We start from the raw sequence: 20228 nt of genomic DNA, 5'->3' as shown, positions 1-20228 counted from the left end.
CTTAGCTCGACTGGTGCAGCTACGTTGATGGAAAACTGCACCTTTGTCTTCATCATCAAACCTTTTACAGTCATACCTGGGGTTGAAGTAGCTTTGGGTTGAGCGTTTTCAGGTTACGCTCCGCTGCGACCCGGAAGTAACGGAACCCGTTACTTCCGGGTTTCGTTGCTCGTGCATGCGCAGACGCTCAAAATGACATCACACGCATGTGCGGAAGCAGCGAATCGTGACCCACAGGTTGTGTTCGCTTCAGGATGCGAACGGGGCTCCGGGACGGATCCCGTTCAGATCCAGAGGTACCACTGTATTGGCATCACATACAAAGATCAAAAACAAATCAATACAGAATTACCACTTCCCCAGTGGTAAAAACATTTGCTAAAAGAAAGGAGGCAGAGCAGTCTATCGTCACATCTCTAGGTCTCCAGGGAGATCAGATGTCTGCAGTGTATTTCGACGACAAAAACCAAATAGAGCTATTTAGCCACTAACTTGATGAGCTCCTGATCATTCCCCAGTAATAGATAATGTATGTCCTCCAACTCTGGTTTCCATTTGAGGATACAGAGTTGATCTAGAAATTGCTGACGGAGATCAGCATATAATTTACAATTAAGAACCATATGTGTGAGGGTTTCCACCAGGTGGTCTTCACATGGGCAATGTCGCCTTTGTGGGCCTGGTGAGGGTTGTATTTGCAGCACAGTAGAGAGACTGGGTCAATCTCAAACGTGGGTCTCCAGCTGTTTTTGGACTACAACTCCCATCATCTACAGGTAGCAGGACCAGTGGTCAGGGATGATGGAGACTCATGTTTGAGAAAAACTTCACTGGGTCAGTGACTACCTTTGGCTGAAAGTTCTCCTGGTGGTGCTTGAGGAAGTAGCAAGGGACAGTCCAGATTCTGCTGCCCAGAGTCCTTTTGTCCCTGTGATTTATTACAACAACCCACAAATATCTATGGCTTTTGGTTGCTGCTGGTAGGGAAATGACTGCTTACGTGTTTCTCAACACCATGAAGGTCTAGACGCTAATCTGATTTGCTGCAATGATATCAGGGAATCAAATCTCTTGGGAGCTTCGTGCCAAGGAAACCACAGTTTTAACTGTAAATGTTTATCTGATACAATGTTATCTAAGTTTTTGTTTTAAAATTTTATTTTTGCATTGCAGGCACCCACGACTTGTTTCTGCTCCCAAGGTAAGGGCGAGGAATCGTACCAGAGTGGCTTTTGCCCTATGAATAATGTGGCACATCAAAGACTCTGTGACAACATTGTTCCAGGCCAGCTCTTCCAGTCCTCTCAACCGAGGGTGGGTACCAGCGGTGCAGTGGCAAATTCAGAAATGCAGGTAATTGCAGCCATGCTTCTATTATTATTATTATTATTATTATTATTATTATTATTATTATTATTATTAATATACACCCCTATACCTGGGTGTCTCTTATTCAGGTTCCCAGAATAAAATCAAGATATAAAACCACAAAATACATAATAAAAGACAGGACAAACGCTAGAACATTAGCAGTGGCGAAGTTTTGATTGGTGGTTGCAAGAACCAATGATCCCTATCTTTAAGTCTGAACAAAACGCTTGTTTAACCTGGAGGTAGGCTGTCTGAATTGTGCATTACTTTGTAACGATTTGTTGGGCCTCTGGACCCTAATAAAGAGTGATTGATTGATTGATTGATTGATTGATTGATTGATTGATAAAAGTAAAAACAACAACCCAATTAGCCCCCACCAGGTTATACAACCTTCTAAGATTTATACAATAATCTTATAATTATGCAATAATACTTATTGTTTGGGATGCATCGCAATGATCAATGCAGATTGCCATGCATTGCTCTTTGACTAGATATACTATTTTCTCTGCACATAAATGCACAAATGCTTCGGAGGGCTCCTGTATCATCTTCTTCTTTTGAGTAAATTAAGTTGCATTTCCACTGACGTTCCATTGTACATAACAGAACTTGCGCACCATCCACTAGGAACTGAAACGTCTCGTTTTCAGTGTTCCTAAATGCTGACCTTTGGAGCTTACACAACAACAGCTCCTTGGTGTTCTTCCTACGCTCCTTCTCCAGAATGACCCCAGGAGCCAATTCTCAATGGCTGACTCACATCCTTTCACTCTGATTCAATCAGCACAAAGGGTGCAAAGACTCCCTCTTCGTGGCTTCAAAGCTGACCAGGTGGCTCTTGGGTGCTGGAGCCAGGGACCCTTCTTCAGAAATGGTAGTGGGGCTTTGAAAGGGAGAGAAACTAAAATCAACAGATTTGTCCTTCCCTATGTTAAACAAAGACGGGAAAGTTTGTAAGGCAGAAAACAGGTCCCTGGACTTGCATGTGGATCGGAATGCACTTAACAATTAAACTGTGTCCTGCTCTGAATTTTGCAATGCACATTCTGTTCAAAAATACAAAAATATGTGTTGAAGTGCTTAGAAATGTACCGTATTTTTCGCTCTATAAGACACACCAGACCACAAGACACACCTAGTTTTTGGAGGAGGAAAACAAGAAAAAAAATATTCTGAATCCCAGAAGCTAGAACAGCTGGCTTTCGCTGCGCAGCAATCCCTCTTCCTGTTCTGGCTTCTGGGATAGCTGCGCAGCCTGCATTCGCTCCATAAGACGCACACACATTTCCCCTTACTTTTTAGGAGGGAAAAAGTGAGTCTTATAGCGCAAAAAATACGGTATATTTTAGGAGAAAGTGGGTACAAAAATGTGTACAACTGAAGTGTGGGTTTTTCTCCTTTCCATTTTTTTTTAAAGCTGAAATTGCTTCAGAACAGACTTTTGATTGATTGCAGGTAAAGCTTGCACGGAACAGAAATATGCTGTTCTAGCCATCCCTGGCCTTGTTTTTAGCCTGAAGCCTTTAAATCTTGAGAGGGCGATGGAAGAAACTCTGGCAGTCTTACTAGGACAAGACCTGAGCCTAAGCCTGCTTCAACCACAGAATAATAGTAATAGTAGTCGTTATCGTCTAACAACATCTGGAATGCGGCAGGTTCTTCACTTCTTGCGTAGGTGCAGACTTCGGAAAAAGCAGCCCAGGAGGGAACAGTATGCAAGAGGAGCAGCCCCAAGCACCCCCAGGTTGGGGGGGGGGGATGATACCCCTTCTGAAGCCCTGGAGAGCTGCTGCCAGTCAGTGCTGACAGTACAGCGCTAGGAAGCTTCCTAAGGCTTCTTCCATACATCCCATCCTACAGCTGCCTGCAGTTCATCACGTCACATCTCCACACATATGGTCATATGCATTTCTGAGAAGGAGGGTAGTAAAGGTAAAGGGACCCCTGACCATTAGGTCAAGTCGTGGCTGACTCTAGGGTTGCGGTGCTCATCTCGCTTTATTGGCCGAGGGAGCCGGCGTACAGCTTCCAGGTCATGTGGCCAGCATGACTAAGCCACTTCTGGCAAACCAGAGCAGCGCACGGAAACACGGCTCACCTTCCCGCCAGAGCAGTACCTATTTATCTACTTGCATTTTGACGTGCTTTTGAACTGCTAGGTTGGCAGGAGCAGGTACTGAGGAATGGGAGCTCACCCCGTCGAGGGGATTCGAACCGCCGACCTTCTGATCGGCAAGTCCTAGGCTCTGTGGTTTAACCCACAGCGCCATCCGCGTCCCTGTAAGAAGGAGGGTAAAACCACATAATTATTTCCTCCCCTTTAAGTGTAGTGAAAAGCTGAGCGACCACATCATGATGGAGTGTATCAGAACAACAAAACATACTGTTGGCCCATCTCAACTGTGGGTATGAACTTCCTTGTACAAAAATCAGACACAAAATTCAGTCCTCTCCCCAGACATCTTTAAAAGGGCTGTTCACATCGTGGCTGTGCTCCTATCCTTAAAAAAAAAATATTTATACTTTTCAAATTTATACATTTCACTGATTTTACAATCGTTTCGACATTTCAAAACTTGACTTCCTTCCCGATCTTTTCTGCGGTTCCTTAAATTTATTTTCAATATATTCTGCATATCCAAATTAACTTAATTTGTTCATTTTTTCATCTTCTTTAAAGATGAAACTGCAGGTTGTTACAATAATCCTGCCAATGTTCTTATATGTTTACAGTTTTTTTGTAAATATTCAACGAACCATTTCCATTCTTTTATAAAAGTTTGCTGTGCTACTATCCTGTGACCACAAGGTGTCGCTCTCCCCCTAAGGAGAAGCGCTAGACCCGCGAAATCGATATTGCATGATAATGTCAGGACTGTCTGTGTGATGGATGCGATAGAAGAAGACGCTGTCTCTTTTGCGTGGAGGACTGTTCCTTATATTACCTCAAATCCACGGTGTCTCTCCTCTCTTCTCCATGACCCAAATGCAGCATCTAGTGTAGCTCACTATTTGAAACCTCTGAACACAGATCTGGGTGAGCTTACTCAGATGATTCCCAGCTTTCTTGCATGCAAGGCCACCTGAACTGCCTCATGTCTACCTGTGCACTGGATCACCTCAAACCTTTGAAATTTGGGCATCGTTCTAAACAGAAAGGTAAAGGGACCCCTGACCGTTAGGTCCAGTCGTGGACGACTCTGGGGTTGCAGCGCTCATCTCGCTTTATTGGCCGAGGGAGCCGACGTACAGCTTCCGGGTCATGTGGCCAGCATGACTAAGCCGCTTCTGGCGAACCAGAGCAGTGCACGGAAATGCTGTTTACCTTCCCACTGGAGTGGTACCTATTTATCTACTTGCACTTTGTGCTTTCAAACTGCTAGGTTGGCAGGAGCAGGGACCGAGCACCGGGAGCTCACTTCGTCGCGGGGAATCAAACTGCTGACCTTCTGATCGGCAAGCCCTAGGCTCTGTGGTTTAACCCACAGAGCCACCCGCATCCCTATGTGGTTGCGGGTGCTCATCTCGTTTTATTGTCCAAGGGAGCCGGCGTACAGCTTCCAGGTCATGTGGCCAGCATGACTAAGTTGCTTCTGGCGAACCAGAGCAGTACACAGAAACGTCATTTACCTTCCTGCCAGAGCGGTACCTATTTATCTACTTGCACTTTGACATGCAACTGCTAGATTGGCAGGAGCAGGGACTAAGTAACGGGAGCTCACCCCATCGCGGGGATTTGAACCACCGACTTAATTTTTTTTATAATAGCCTTTACTAGCATTTTTACAGATCGGTGTAGATCCAGCCCAAGATATCTGGCAGGATAATAGGAACCAGATGGGAACAGAGCAGCAGCGGCAGGGAGAGGGGTCTGGGTTCTCATAGGTCCAGCTGCAGATTTGGGATTAAGAGCAGCTGGCATGGAGGGGGATGCCGTGTGGACGAGAAAGGCAGGAAATTAGATGGCAAGTGGTCTGGCTGGTCAGAGCAGGTCATCTGAATGCCCCATTATATCTGGAGCCCATCTCAGGAGGAGGACGTTCATGCAGGACAATCCACCCAGGGCTTGAACATGACTTCTGCTGGGAGATCTGGTTCTCTCTCTAGAAGGAGAGGGGGCAGGGAGGGCAAGCAGCAAGATGATTCTCTTCCCACATCACATGCAGAGCGGCATCCTGGTAAGGAGGGATGTGGGCATGGAAATGATTCATGTGGCTTGAGCTGAGATGCCAGCAGCCTTCATTGAACGCAGGAGCAAACAATGAGTGTTAAACCTCAAAGCAGCTGCTGGGCTGAGATGGAACCAGCCTCCTAGAAACAGAAACATAAGTGGACCCACTTATACCTGTAGCAAACATCCAAAGCACATTTCGTCCCCTCAAGGACTTCTGGGCGCTACCTGTCACAGAGTTACAGCTCCCAGCACTCCTTAACAAATGACAGTACAGTGGTACCTCGGGTTAAGTACTTTATTCGTTCCGGAGGTCCGTTCTTAACCTGAAACTGTTCTTAACCTGAAGCACCACTTTAGCTAATGGGGCCTCCCGCTGCTACTGCACCGCCGGAGCACAATTTCTGTTCTCATCCTGAAGCAAAGTTCTTAACCCGAGATACTATTTCTGGGTTAGCAGAGTCTGTAACCTGAAGCGTATGTAACCCGAGGTACCACTGTACCCAGAATTCTTTTGAGGCTGGGAGGTAGTGCCTCGAATGTTCTTTAATGGCATGGTGCTTTAAAGACAGCCTTGCCTACTGAGTGCATCTAGCTCCATATTGCCCGCACGGACTGGCAAGAGACGGTCCAGGGTTATAGACGGGGGTGTGAATGAATTGCTGAGGCTTGGCTAGTTGTGATACTGAAGATAAAAAAAAAGTAAAGTAAAGGACCCCTGGATGGTTATATCCAGTCAAAGGCGACTATGGGTTTGCAGAGTTCATCTCGCATTCAGATGAGGGAGCCAGCGTTTGTCTACAGATAGCTTTCCAGGCCATGTGGCCAGCACAACTAAACCACTTCTGGCACAAGGGAACCATGACGGATACCAGAGCGCATGGAAACCCTGTTTACCTTCCTGCCACAGCAGTACCTATTTATCTACTTGCGCTGGTGTGCTTTCGAACTGCTAGGTTGGCAGGACTGGGATAGAGCAACGGGAGCTCACCCTGTCATGGGGATTCGAACCGCCGACCTTCCTATCAGCAAGCCCAAGAGGCTCAGTGGTTTAGATCACAGCTGTACCTGCTGGTGATACTGAACCAGCACCTTGATCCCCTGCCCAGGTTCTGTCTGGCCTGCCTGTGGAACCAGGAATGTCTGATCTCCTTATCACCTCTCCTGGATGGTTGGCATCCCTAGGGCTCTTGTGGACTTAAGGGGACGTCTTTTCCATTGTTATCCTCAGCCCTTTAAATGCAGAGTAGCCTGCGTCCAACGCAGACTGGGGAACACCCTTGCAAAGTCTGGCTGGGAGGTGACCTGTCATGAATGGCGTGCCTTTTCTTCTAAAACAGGGGTCAGCAAGATTTACCTTGCCTGGGCCGGTTCACTCCAGCAGAGATCCTTCCGTGGGATGGATCGTGCGCGCGCATGAGTGCACACCCGCGATTTCCGGCACAGACACGATTTCCAGCAGAAGCAAGTCCTGGTTTAGCGCAGCACATGGGGACTCGCCGAGCGAGTAGCTCGGTTCGGGGGTGGCTCGGGGCCAGTTAAACAATGCTGTGGGCTGCTTGTGGCCCATGGGCCTTAGGTTGCTGACCCCTGTTCTAAAACCTCCCATTCCCTAGTAAAAAGAACCATATCTGCATATTTCTTCTGCCTGCAAGGACTAGCTGGCTTTGACTCCAGAGGGATCAGGAGGCACTGTGAGCTTTCTGAGAGAATGAGCCAAGCCATGTTGGCCAGCTGTTACGAAAACAAACATCAGAATGCAGAGAGCGGCAGGAGGTGGCATCGCCGTTGCCTTTGACCAGCACTGCAACAGAGCAGCCAGCCAGGATGCCTGTTCCAAGCAGCTCTTGACATTTCTCTTTCAGACCTTTCGGCTTATTCATAACCACCCAGAGGACACTTGCTGTGATGCATCTGAAAGCCAACTCAAATGTTACTCTTATTTAGCAGAGCGGTTCCTGCCCCCCTTGCTTCTAATTCCCATGACTGCATACATGGAAAAATGTTCTGCATGAATTCGTGAGACACGCGACTGAGTCATTCACAGATCCTCGTGATTTCTCAGCCCGTTTGGAGATGCAGATTTCTGCAAATGTGTCCCATGTAAGTCTGGCCTAGGACTGCTCTCTTTATTCAAAGATACGCAGTAATGCTGCCAGGGTAGGGTTTGGATTCAGGGCCCCACTCAGCAAAATGAGCTGGAGGGCCCCGCAAATGGAGAAGGGCTGGCTTACTGCAATTTGAAGTGAGTGGAGTACTGGTACATTGCCATCTAAAGAGGGAGACACTGGTGGAATCTAGACACTTATAAAAAAAAATGCTGCGAGAATGCATTTTAAAAAAAAGCATACACCTTGAAAAATATACTGTATTGAATTTGCCATACTGTATTTGAACTCACCACCTCCATCTAGTGTCACATTTGAATAATGCACTTAACACACACTTAAAATGTTATATTTGCAGCTGTAGAGCTGAGTCCCCCATTGAGATCGTCTGTAACAATCGAAGCCTTACACCAAGTGCAGGAGACCTCAGGACTGGGGACTAAATGTCACCCTCCAGAGCAGGGCCGGATTTAGGTTTGATGAGGCCCTAAGCTACTGAAGGTAATGGGGCCCTTTATATAGCATGTGGGGCCCATTACTTACATCATAGGAGCCTACACAACACAAAACACTGTTGCTGTATGTAGATTTTATTTTATTTGTTTTTTATCTTATAGTTTGGAAATGTACATCTAGTTGTTTTTTTCCTTTAATTTTTGGGGGGCCTCCCAAGAGAGAGGGGCCCTAAGCTATAGCTTGTTTAGCCTGTCTCACCAGAGTGGTGCATGCTCTGGTTATCTCTCGCTTGGACTACTGCAATGCGCTCTATGTGGGGCTACCTTTGAAGGTGACCCAGAAACTACAACTAATCCAGAACGCAGCAGCTAGACTGGTGACTGGGAGCGGCTGCTGAGACCACATAACACCAGTCTTGAAAGACCTACACTGGCTCCCAGTATGTTTCCGAGCACAATTCAAAGTGTTGGTGCTGACCTTGAAAGCCCTAAACAGCCTCGGTCCAGTATATCTGAAGGAGCGTCTCCACCCCCATCGTTCTGCCCGGACACTGAGGTCCAGCGCCAAGGGCCTTCTGGTGCTTCCCTCCCTGTGAGAAGCCAAGTTACAGGGAACCAGGCAGAGGGCCTTCTCGATAGTGGCGCCTGCCCTGTGGAACGCCCTCCCACCAGATGTCAAAGAGAAAAATAACTTTTAGAAGACATCTGAAGGCAGCCCTGTTTAGGGAAGCTTTTAATGTTTAATAAGTTATTGTATTTTAGTGCTTTGTTGGAAGCCGCCCAGAGTGGCTGGGAATAATGAATTATTATTATTATTATTATTATTTATTTATTTATTTATTTAAATTTGGCCCTGCTCCAGAGTACTCTGCCCCTTAGCATTCTCCCTAGGCCGCACAACTTTCTGCAGGCCACACCTTCATTAGGTTCTTTTGCCTGGCTGGAATATAGGAAATTGCCTTACACCTGGCCAGGCCATTGGTCCATCTAACTCAGTACAGTGGACCCTCCGGATACGAATTAAATTCGTTCCGGGGGTCCGTCCACAACTCGAAAAGTCCGTAGGCAGAGGCTCATGGCACGATTGAGTTCTTCTGTGCACGTACCCAGTGTACAGATCGCTTCTGTGCATGCATGCGGGGCGAAACCCGGAGGTATACACATCTGGGTTTGCTGTGTTCGTAACCCAAAAGTTACGTATCCAGAGCAGTACATAACTAGAGGGTCCACTGTATTGTCTACACTGACTGGTAGCAGCTCTCCAGGGTTTCAGGCAGGGGACAGGTCCAGCCCTACCTGGAAATGCCAAGGATTGAAACTATTATTATTATTAGTAGTAGTAGTATTTTATTTATGATTTTCAATTTTATACATTTCAATAATTTTACAATCATTTTAACATTTCAAAACTTGACTTCCTTCCCCCTCTTTCTGTGGTTCCTTAAATTTATTTTAAATATTTTGTGCATATCCAAATTAACTTAATTTGCTCATTTATTCATCTACTTTAAATATATACTCTTATAAAACTGCAGGTTATTACAATAATCCTGCTGATGTTCTTATCTGTTTACAGTTTATTTGTAAATATTCAATAAACCATTTCCATTCTTTCATAACAAGTTTGTTATCTTGATTTCTTATTTTTCGCCATTTCTGCATATTCCATAAGTTCTTGTATCCATTCTTCTTTCGCTGGGACTTCTTCTTCTTTCCATTTTTGGGCAAGTAGCATTCTTGCCGCTGTAGTCGCATACATGAGTAATTTCTATACAGTTTGGGTAGTTCTGTCCCTATAATTCCCAAAAGGAAAGCTTCTGGGTTCTTGTTTTTTACAAACGTTATTTTAAACATCTTTTTCAATTCATTATATATCATTTCCCAGTAAGCTTTAACATTATTACAATGCCAAGGATTGAATCTGAAACCTTCTGCATTCAGAACAGGTGCTCTAACATTGAGCTAAGACCCTTCCCAATTACTGTAATGTCTTTCGTTGTCATTGGAATTCTCTGACATCCCTTCCAAGAGCTTCTGAAAAGATAGAAGAATAGTATAATTCTGTCTTGGCTCTTTTAATCATATACTTTATCCCACCCCTCTTCCACCCCTCTTATCCCTTGAGCCTGGTCATTCTGTCTTCTTCTTCCATTGGACAAAGGAACATTAGCACAGATGTTCAGTTAGGCAAGCAAACAGCTCATGGTGTCAATGAACTTTTTATAGACAAGCAACGTTGCTGGGTTTTTATTTTCTGGGTGGTGGTGGATTCCCTTGACATTCCATCCCTCCCAAAGAGCAACGTGAAATGTTATGTTTTTTTTTTTTTTTAAAAAATGCTGCTTCCTGCTGTGAACAAAGCACATCTTTATATTTTTAGGTACTGCAAAACATCTGTCAATTCCAAGCATGAGTTTTCTTGGGAGATGTGAGCCTGGACTAAGAGAAGAATATGGCTGGTGGATCAAGCAACTCTGTGAAGGCTCCTTTAATAATAATAATAATAATAATAATAATAATAATAATAATAATATATTTATGCCCTGCACATCTGGTTTCCCCAGCCACTCTGGGTGGCTTACAGCACATAAAAAATTGTAAACCTTTAGACATTAAAAATTTCCCGATACAGCGCTGCCTTCAGGTGTCTTCTAAAAGTCAGATACAGTGGTACCTCTGGTTACATACACTTCAGGTTAAATACGCTTCAGGTTGCAGACTCCGCTAACCCAGAAATATTACCTCGGGTTAAGAACTTTGCTTCAGGATGAGAACAGAAATTGTGCAGCGGCGGCAGGAGGCCCCATTAGCTAAAGTGGTGCTTCAGGTTAAGAACAGTTTCAGGTTAAGAACAGACCTCAAGAACGAATTAAGTTCTTAACCTGAGGTACCACTGTAATTGTTTATTTCCTTGACATCTCCTAGGAGGGCATTCCACAGGGCAGGCACCACTACCGAGAAGGCTCTCTGCCTGGTTCCCTGTAATCTCACTTCTCGCAGTGAGGGTACCATCAGAAGGCCCACGGAAGCTGGACCTCAGTGTCTGGGCTGAATGATGGGGGAAATCTTGGCTTTCTTGGATTAACTTATAAAGTTCTGGCTTCAAAGCTCCCTCATTAGCCTGGACTAGTTATTCCTATATACATGTTTTGTGTGTGGTGGGGGAATCTTTGGTCCTTCAGATGTTGGTGAGCTACAACTCCCACCAGCCACAGAAAGTGATACCAGTGACCAGGGAAGATGGGAGTTGTAATTCAACAGCATCCTCAGGACCAAGTTTCCTCATACCTGCCATATACCAATAGGCAACCAAGACTGCTCTAACCACTGCACCACCCTGACCTTCCTTTTCTCCTGTTGTCTTGCCTAGGATTGGTCCAGAGTTCAGTACTTCAACCAGAATGCTCTTCAAAGTTCAGCAGAAATGCCTGAAACTGATCATGTTCCTTTCTTCTTTTCCTTTCGCTGCTTTTGTTGCGTGACAAAGTAAACGGCTTGGCCTGCAAGATTTTGGAGCTGATTGCTGTAAACAATAGGGCAAGACTCCCGACAAGAATTTCTAGTCAGCAGCTTCCCCATCGCGGGAGCAGCGGAAGAGGCTGCCAGCACTGGATCAGGCCCATAGCTCTTCTGGTCCAGCATCCTGTTCTTAAAGTGGCTAATCAGATGCCTGTGGAAAACATCAGCAGGATCCAAGCACAAGAGCACTTTCTCCTTCCAATCCTAATGCAAATGCGCTGCAGTACCCATTGGTTGTAACCCCCCCCAAAAAACCCCCTATATACACCAGGAACTCAGTTCTGTACAAAACTTGGAATGAACTAGTTCAGCTTAGCAACTTTTACTTAATTACTTCAAGAATCTGGGACCAGATTTGCCGAAAGATTTCAGGAGGAGAAGGGTGCTGTTGTAGTTGTATTTTTCCAAGGGTGCTGAAACTGCTTTGTAATAATGATTGGTTGACTGTCTGTGTATTTATTTAAGCAATCCCACCTCAATTTAAGCAGTGCTCAGAATGAGTGAAGTTCACTGATTTAATTCAAAAATCTCTGAACTACACCTGAAAGTAGTTCCTCTAATTGCCAGGTGAACTGAAGTTTGTTTTGGGGTCGTACTTAGAATGTTTTCTGCTTCATGTTTGAGTTTGTTTTCTTACATGTGTACAGTTTTGACTCTTTTGGCTTTTAAACATACAAACCATAATTGTTGGGGAACATAAATCAAATAATTCACATTCCACTGTGGGTGTGTTTTGATGTTTTCTTAATCTTCTTAAGCATATTTTATACTTCAGTGCAGCAGTTTTTAGCATTCTGAATGCAGATTTTTTTCTTCTTGCTGAGGATAATTTGGATGGACTTGAATTGAACTGTGAACCGAACATAAACCAAGCTAGTTCATTTTGTAACAGGACAAACATGAACTGGAATTATTTCCTTTTTGGACGTGTTGAACTTGCGCCAAAACTAGTTTCTTTTAAAATTGAACTTTCTCAGCTCTGGTACTGTAGCAACACCAAAGGGCTTTTTATACACACAAATTCTCCCATCCAGGTCACTTTCCTTACCCAGATGTACCATTTTGCCTCCTAGCCGCTGCCAGGGTGAACTCACAATAAATCCAAGGGCAAGTTCACTATTTCTTTCTTTTTCTTAAATTAGTTTTTATTAAGGATTTTTTGCCTGTTACACAACAGATAAACAGGGATAAACTGATAAACAGGGATAAACTGATAAACAGATAAACTGTCTCCACTTTCAATTTATAGAATCTTTTTCAAAGTTCGTTTACATTTACTGAGAGACACTTTTGTCATAGACATTTTGCGGTTGGAGGAAAAGAATTACAGAATCCTAGAGTTGGGACCCCAAGTGTCATCTAGTTCAAATGCAGGAATCTCAACTAAAGCATCCATGGCAGATGGCCATCCAACCTCTGCTTAAAAACCTCCAAGTAGGGCTTTTTTCAAGGGGAACTCACCAGAACTCAGTTCCAGCGCCTCTCAGGTGGGTGACATTGCCAGCTTATGAGAAAGAGGGAGGTGTTCATGGTGAGTTCCGGCACCCCTTTTTCTAGAAAAATAGCATTGCCCCCAGGGAATGTCCACAACCCCCCTAAGGGAGACTGTTGCACTGTTGAACAGCTCTTACTGTCAGAAAGTTTTTTCCGAATGTTAGTCGGAATCTCCTTTCTTGTAACTTGAAGTCCAGAGCAGGAGAAAATGAGATCATTCCCTCTTCTATGTGACAGCCCTTGAGATATTTGAAGATGGCTATCATATCTCAGTCTCCTCTTTCCCAGGTTAAACATACCCAACTCCTTCAACCGCTCCTCATCAGGCATGCTTTCCAGACCCTTGATTATCTCGGTTGCCCTCCTCTGTACACGTTCCAGCTTGTCAACATCCTTCTTAAATTGTGGTGCCCAGAATCAGACACAATATTCCAGGTGTGGTTTGACCAAGGCAGAATAGAGGGGGAAGAGAGGGGGGCAGAGAGATGGGGGGTACTGTATTGTTCTTTCATTCTGTTGCCTGGTGTTAGTGGTGGGGGTTTATATCAGCATCACGTGGGTAGGTGACTCATAGGCAGAAGTCGTGGAAGCTAAATGTTGGAAGGTTCAGGACAGATAAAAGAAAGCCTTTTTTCATGCAGTGCAAAGTTAAGGTAGGGACGCGGGTGGCACTGTGGGTTAAACCACTGAGCCTAGGACTTGTCGATCAGAAGGTTGGTGGTTCGAATCCCCGCAATGTGGTGAGCTCCCGTTGCTCGGTCCCTGCTCCTGCCAACCTAGCAGTTCGAAAGCACGTCAAAGTGCAAGTAGATAAATAGGTACTGCTCTGGCGGGAATGTAATCAGCGTTTCCGTGCACTGCTCTGGTTCACCAGAAGCGGCTTAATCATGCTGGCTACATGAACCGGAAGCTGTACGCCGGCTCCCTCGGCCAGTAAAGCAAGAGGAGCACCACAACTCCAGAGTCGTCTGTGACTGGACCAAATGGTCAGGGGTCCCTCTACCTTTAAAGTTAAGATAAAGGACTCCTGGACAGTTACATCCAGTCAAAGGCGACTATGGGGTTGCCGAGTTCATCTTGCTTTCAGGCTGAGGGAGCCAGTGTTTGTCCACAGACAGCTTTCCGGGTGGTGTGGCCAGCAGGACTAAACCACTTCTGGCACAACGGGACACCATGACGGAAACCAGAGTGCACGGAAATGCCGTTTACCTTCCTGCCACAGCGGTACCTATTTATCTACTTGCGCTGGTGTGCTTTCAAACTGCTAGGTTGGCAGGAGCAGGGACCGAGCAACGGGAGTTCACCCTGTCAAGAAGATTCGAACTACCGACCTTCCGATCGGCAAGCCCAAGAGGCTCGGTGGTTTTAGACCACAGTCCCACCCACGTCCCACCACAGGAGGCAGGGATGTCCACCAACTTGGGTGGCTTTAAAAGAGGATTGGACAAATTCAGGGAGGATAAGAATGTCAATGGCTACTAGCCTTCATGACATGCTCTGCCTTCAGAGTCAGAGGCTTCTGAATACCAGTTGCTGGAAACCACGGGACAGTGGGGGGGGGGGAGCTTGCTCTTGTTCTCAAGTCCTGTTTGTGGATATTTACTGTACAGGCATCTGGTTGGCCACTGGGAGTACAGGACGCTGGGCCATTGACTTGATCCAGCAGGGCTCGTCTTACATTCTTCTTGTAAGCTTGCCATCATCTTGTGACTAAATGCAGAGCTTGTGGCTTGGATGTCAGTGTCCGTCCCCCCCACTCTCTCCCTCCTCTGTTCTGAGGAAGAGCTCTGGAGAATTTGAAACCTTGCACGCTCTGTTTGTGACAGCTCTGGTGGTGCTAATGAAGGTGTTGCCTACCTGTGGCTTTTGGCATTTTTCGTAGGAACTGACACAACTTCTTTCGCCTTCTTCTTCAAGCAAAGGAATCTGCTCCTTATCAAAGAGGCCTGCCTGAAGGGGTTTAACTTGCATATTGGGACAACATTCCCAAGCTCCCAAAAGGAAATTATGGAGTGGTTCCAACTGGACCCTGTGTCGATGCTAAGCCAAAGACTCAGTTCCAGGCCTGAAGCCAAAACATCCTCCTCCTCCTCCTTTTTTTCCTGGTGCCTCAGGCCAGAGCCAAGCTCTCTCTACCTCAGAGGAGAGAATGGACTTGCCATTCACACCCAGAGAGCCTTCTGGACTCTCGCTCCTATGATTGTTCTGTATTTAAACTGCTCATGCTTTCTGCAGGGACGCAGGTCCCTGAGTTTCGGCTGCCCCTCTGATTGCTTTAGCTGATGCTCCCGTTTGGCACCAAATTCCTCTGGGGGTCTGGAAGGGACTGGGATCTGCTGCCATTGTCCCGATATCTATTGTTTACATTCCAGCTCCTTGGCAGGGGATCAGGAAGGAATTCTTTTGCATGTAATGTAAAGCCAGAAGTCTCAGGCTTTCTTATGCGTTGCTGGGAGAGAGAGAGAAAAACAGTCATTTTCTTTCCTTCACTTTCCTCGCTTTGGACAGCAGGGTTGCATCATTCAACGGACACCTCTGGTATAAGCATTGAAAGAGACCGGAAGACACACAGGCTTGCCTTCTCTTGCGAAAATCTCACAGCAAGGCTTGCTGTAACACGGAGATTTATTGTGGCAAGTCCACTTCAATAGATACAGTGTTATGCTGCTGTCTTTTATAATTTATAATTTATCTTAAAGCCAGCTTGGTGTCCAAATTCATTTATACATTCTATTCCTCATGGGATACATTCTATTCGATTTTCAGTAAAGGTGACTGACTTTGGGGTTGCAGCGCTCATCTCGCTCTATAGCGTACAGCTTCCAGGTCATGTGGCCAGCATGACTAAGCCGCTTCTGGCAAACCAGAGCAGCACATGGAAACGCCATTTACCTTCCCGCCGGAGCGGTACCTATTTATCATCTTGCACTTTGAGATGCTTTCGAACTGCTAGGTTGGCAGGAGCAGGGACCAAGCAACGGGAGCTTACCCCGTCGAGGGGATTCGAACCACTGACCTTCTGATTGGCAAGCCCTAGGCTCTGTGGGACCCGCGTCCACCCACGTCCCGCAGGAATTTTAGTAGTAATGATCAAATCATCCACGAAGGCTCTTACTTTGTACTCCCTCCCCCATCATAATCCCTTTTATATTCTCATCTTTTCTAATTTTATTCATTAATATTTCTAACAACAATACAAAGAGTAAAGGAGATAAAGGGCATTCTTGCCTAGTTTCTTTTGAGATCTCAATACCCCTGTTAGTCTACCATTGACAATAATTTTAGCGTTTTGTTTGCAATAAATTGCACCAATCCCTTTTTCAAAATTTTCCCCCAGTCCCATTATGTTAATATGTTTTCTCATAAAATACCAAGAGATATTGTCAAACGCCTTCTCCACATCAACTGACATTAAGGCCGCCTGTTTATCTCTTTGGAACACAAGGTATTCAAGAATATTAGTGATGTTCCTTGTGTTATTTCTTATCTGCCTTCCCGGCAGAAAGCCTGATTGATTTCAATGCATAATATATTTTAATATAGTTTTTAACCTCTCTGCTAGAATGCCCGCAAATATTTTATAAGAATTGGTCTATAATTAGTTGCCAACTCTAAATCTGTTCCATGTTTAGCTATAAGAGTTATAAATGCCTCTGCCCACGACTCTGGTGCCTTCCCATTATTTATAGTGTTATTCATTACTTCTTTCAATGGTGGTGCTTACAGATCTTTCAATTTTTTATAGTATTCTATCAGTAAGCCATCTGGCCCTGGGGACTTTCCTGATTTTTGCCTTTTTCATAGCCTCTTGTATCTCCATCACTGTTATCAGTTCATTTAGCACTTTTATCTTTTCTTTTGCTACTTCTGGAAATTTATGTTGTATTAGGAATTTATCTATTTCTTCTTGTTGTTCTTTTCCTTTATAATATAAAGGTAAAGGTAAAGGTACCCCTGCCCGTACGGGCCAGTCTTGACAGACTCTGGGGTTGTGCGCCCATCTCACTTAAGAGGCCAGGGGCCAGCGCTGTCCGGAGACACTTCCGGGTCACATGGCCAGCGTGACAAAGCTGCATCTGGCGAGCCAGAGCCGCACACGGAAACGCCGTTTACCTTCCCGCTGGTAAGCGGTCCCTATTTGTCTACTTGCACCCGGAGGTGCTTTCGAACTGCTAGGTTGGCAGGCGCTGGGACCGAGCAGCGGGAGCGCACCCCGCCGCAGGGATTCGAACCGCCGACCTTTCGATCGGCAAGTCCTAGGCACTGAGGCTTTAACCCACAGCGCCACCTGCGTCCCTTCCTTTATAATATAGCTTCCTATAAAAGTTCTCAAAAATACTATTAATCTCCTTAGAGTCATCTATCAGCCTTTCGTCTACTTTCAATCTATTAATCGTATTCTCATTCCTTTTCTTCAACTGCCAGGCAAGATTCTTACCTGGCTTATTTGCAAATTCAAAGTTTTTGTATCTCCAAAATAGAATGTTCCCTTATATCTCTTTTTCTATAATATGGGCATATTCCAATTGCAATAGCTTTATTTCTTGTTTTAATATCTCATTTCACGATTTTTTCCTATATAACTGTTTTTCTTTATTTTTAATTTCCTCTAATAAATCTAATTTTTCCTTCTCTCTCTTTTTCCTTCTAATTGAGTTTTGTTGTATAAAATAACCTCTGGCCACCGTTTGTCAACATCCTTCTTAAATTGTGGTACCTAGAATCAGACACAGTATTCCAGGTGTGGTCTGGTGTGGTCATGCCTGGGAATTCCCAGATGCCTACTTGTTGAATTTCTATGTGTCACAGCAGGCTCAAGAACCTGGCAGGAAAAATACTGGAAGAAACTCTTGGTTCATTTTGTGGTCTGCTGCCGCAGTTCAGAGTCAAAGCTGTTTAATTTGTTGCTGTCACTGCTGCTGTCACACTTCTGGCTGAAGGTGATCTGAAATAACTCCCTGAGTGGCTTCTGTTTTGACAAAGGCAGCTTAGACGTTCTCTAGAAGTACAAATCGGCCAAATGGATTGCCGGTCTCTGAATTTACTTACATTTCCTGCAACGGAGGCCTAACCCTGCCAGTGTGTGTGGAGAGATGCCTGAGTCATTTGGAAAAGGTGTAAGCTCGTGTCTGCCTGTAAAGTACATGTAAAGCACATGTAAAGCACATGGCTTCCTGCAAAGACTTCTGGGGACCATAGTTCCCTCCTTACAGAGCTACTGTTCCTAGTACCTCTAACAAACCACAGTTTTGAGGATTCATTGGGGATTCTTTGTGTGTACTTTAAATCTCCCAAGTTTACTGTGGTAGCTGGAGGAAAAACCAAGATATTGGTGGGTATATAGTGGAGTAGCAGATTTGTGGCACAAGACCTTCCAATTGCCTTCAGTTGTGCAACTTGAATTTGCTGGTATGTGGTTGAATCCCACTGGAAAATAGTGACAGCACTGGAAGCGCCCTCAAGTCTCCTAGAACATAACTGGGCCCCTCCATTCTCACTAAATGATCCGCTGTATTTTATGTTCGAAAAACGCTCCCTGGGCACCAGCAATATGACGCACTTACGTTGTACTGTTTCGACTGTTTCAAATAAGTTTTGTGTTTCAGATTGTGTGCCAGCAATAAAATGCATTTACTAGGTTCTATTTTTATTTCACAGATGTCTTGTACTGCAGAACCCAAAGCCCCAGAACTGCAGTCTTTAAAAATAATAATAATTTAAAAAACTACTTGCTGTGGTTTATCAGGTAAATGGATGAAATAAGCTTACTTTAAGGGGACCAAAACTGCTCTAATTACTGGGAGGAGGGGGAAGAAGGAGAGTGGTCCCCATTTGTGGGCACTTCCGCAGTAGTTTATTGTGGACTTGGACTGTACACACATAATATGTCCAAAGCACCTTTAAAGAACATTCTCCCCCAAATCCTGGGGGACTGTAGTTAGCCCCTAGCAAAGCTACAATTCCCAGCACTCTTATCAAACTACGGCTCCCAGGATTCTTGGGGGGGGGGGAGAGAGGGGAGCCCCTACATGTTATACCTGTGTGCATGAATGAATGAATGAATTTATTAATACGGTCACAGACCAGCTTCAACACACACAATATCACAGATCATAAAAAATATCAGAAATACAAGGGACAATATGCAATAACGAGAATTTAAATATAAAAATTAAAATGAATTGTTAGCGTGCCCCCTGTAATTAACATTTAGGGGATTGGACCTTATGGGATACCACTTGCTTCCTGTGATTGATTGCAGACGCACAGAATTTAGCTACATTTAATGTAGTCTTGGGCTTCTTGTCCTCTAGCAGTAGTTTTAGACTATGGTATTCCGATTCTTTCCTAGACTTTTGCAAAACAGGTGTAATAAAAGCCAAACGTATATCCTCATAAAGACGACAACGTAATAGTACATGTGAAGCAGTTTCAACTTCCAACGAGCCCTGTGTGCATGTAATTATATTTATTTTGCTTCATTTAACATAATGTGGATTGTAAACAGAATCTCTAAGTGGTTCACAATGATCCAGTTCTTTGCTGGGGGGGGGGGGATGTAACATTGGGCGGGAGGGATTTGAAGCAGAGTGGATGGGATGCTACCCACCACTTTCCCTTTGCAAGTCCCAGGCATGTGTACAGCCTGGTAAACCGGCATTTGGAATCCAATGGGGGGAGAGAGGTTCAATAAATAATAATAATAATAATAATAATTATTATTATTATTATTATTATTATTATTATTATTATTATTATTATTATTTTATTTATATCCTGCCCTCCCCAGCCAAGACTGGGCTCAGGGCAGCTAACACCAGGTATAAAAACAATCGATTAAGATACAACTTAAAAACAAGATTAAAATACAACATTAAAATGCAGCCTCATTTCAGTAGAAACTCAAATCAAAAACTTTTTGGGACATGAAAACGTCAAATCTTCACCAAGGCCAGAGGAAGAGAAAGCAGAGGGGGAAAGCAACTGGTGAGGAAAGGGATAAGCGCCCCTCATTTCCTCCCCCAACTGCTTTTTCTAAGTGCTTCAGAAATCCAGCCCATCTTGTTTTGCGGTCTGTGATGCTGGATGGCAGCCCAGTCAGTG

Source organism: Podarcis melisellensis (assembly GCF_964234715.1).
Source record: "Podarcis melisellensis genome assembly, chromosome: 15".
NCBI classification, from domain to species: Eukaryota; Metazoa; Chordata; class Lepidosauria; order Squamata; family Lacertidae; genus Podarcis; species Podarcis melisellensis.
This window is presented reverse-complemented; position numbering follows the sequence as displayed.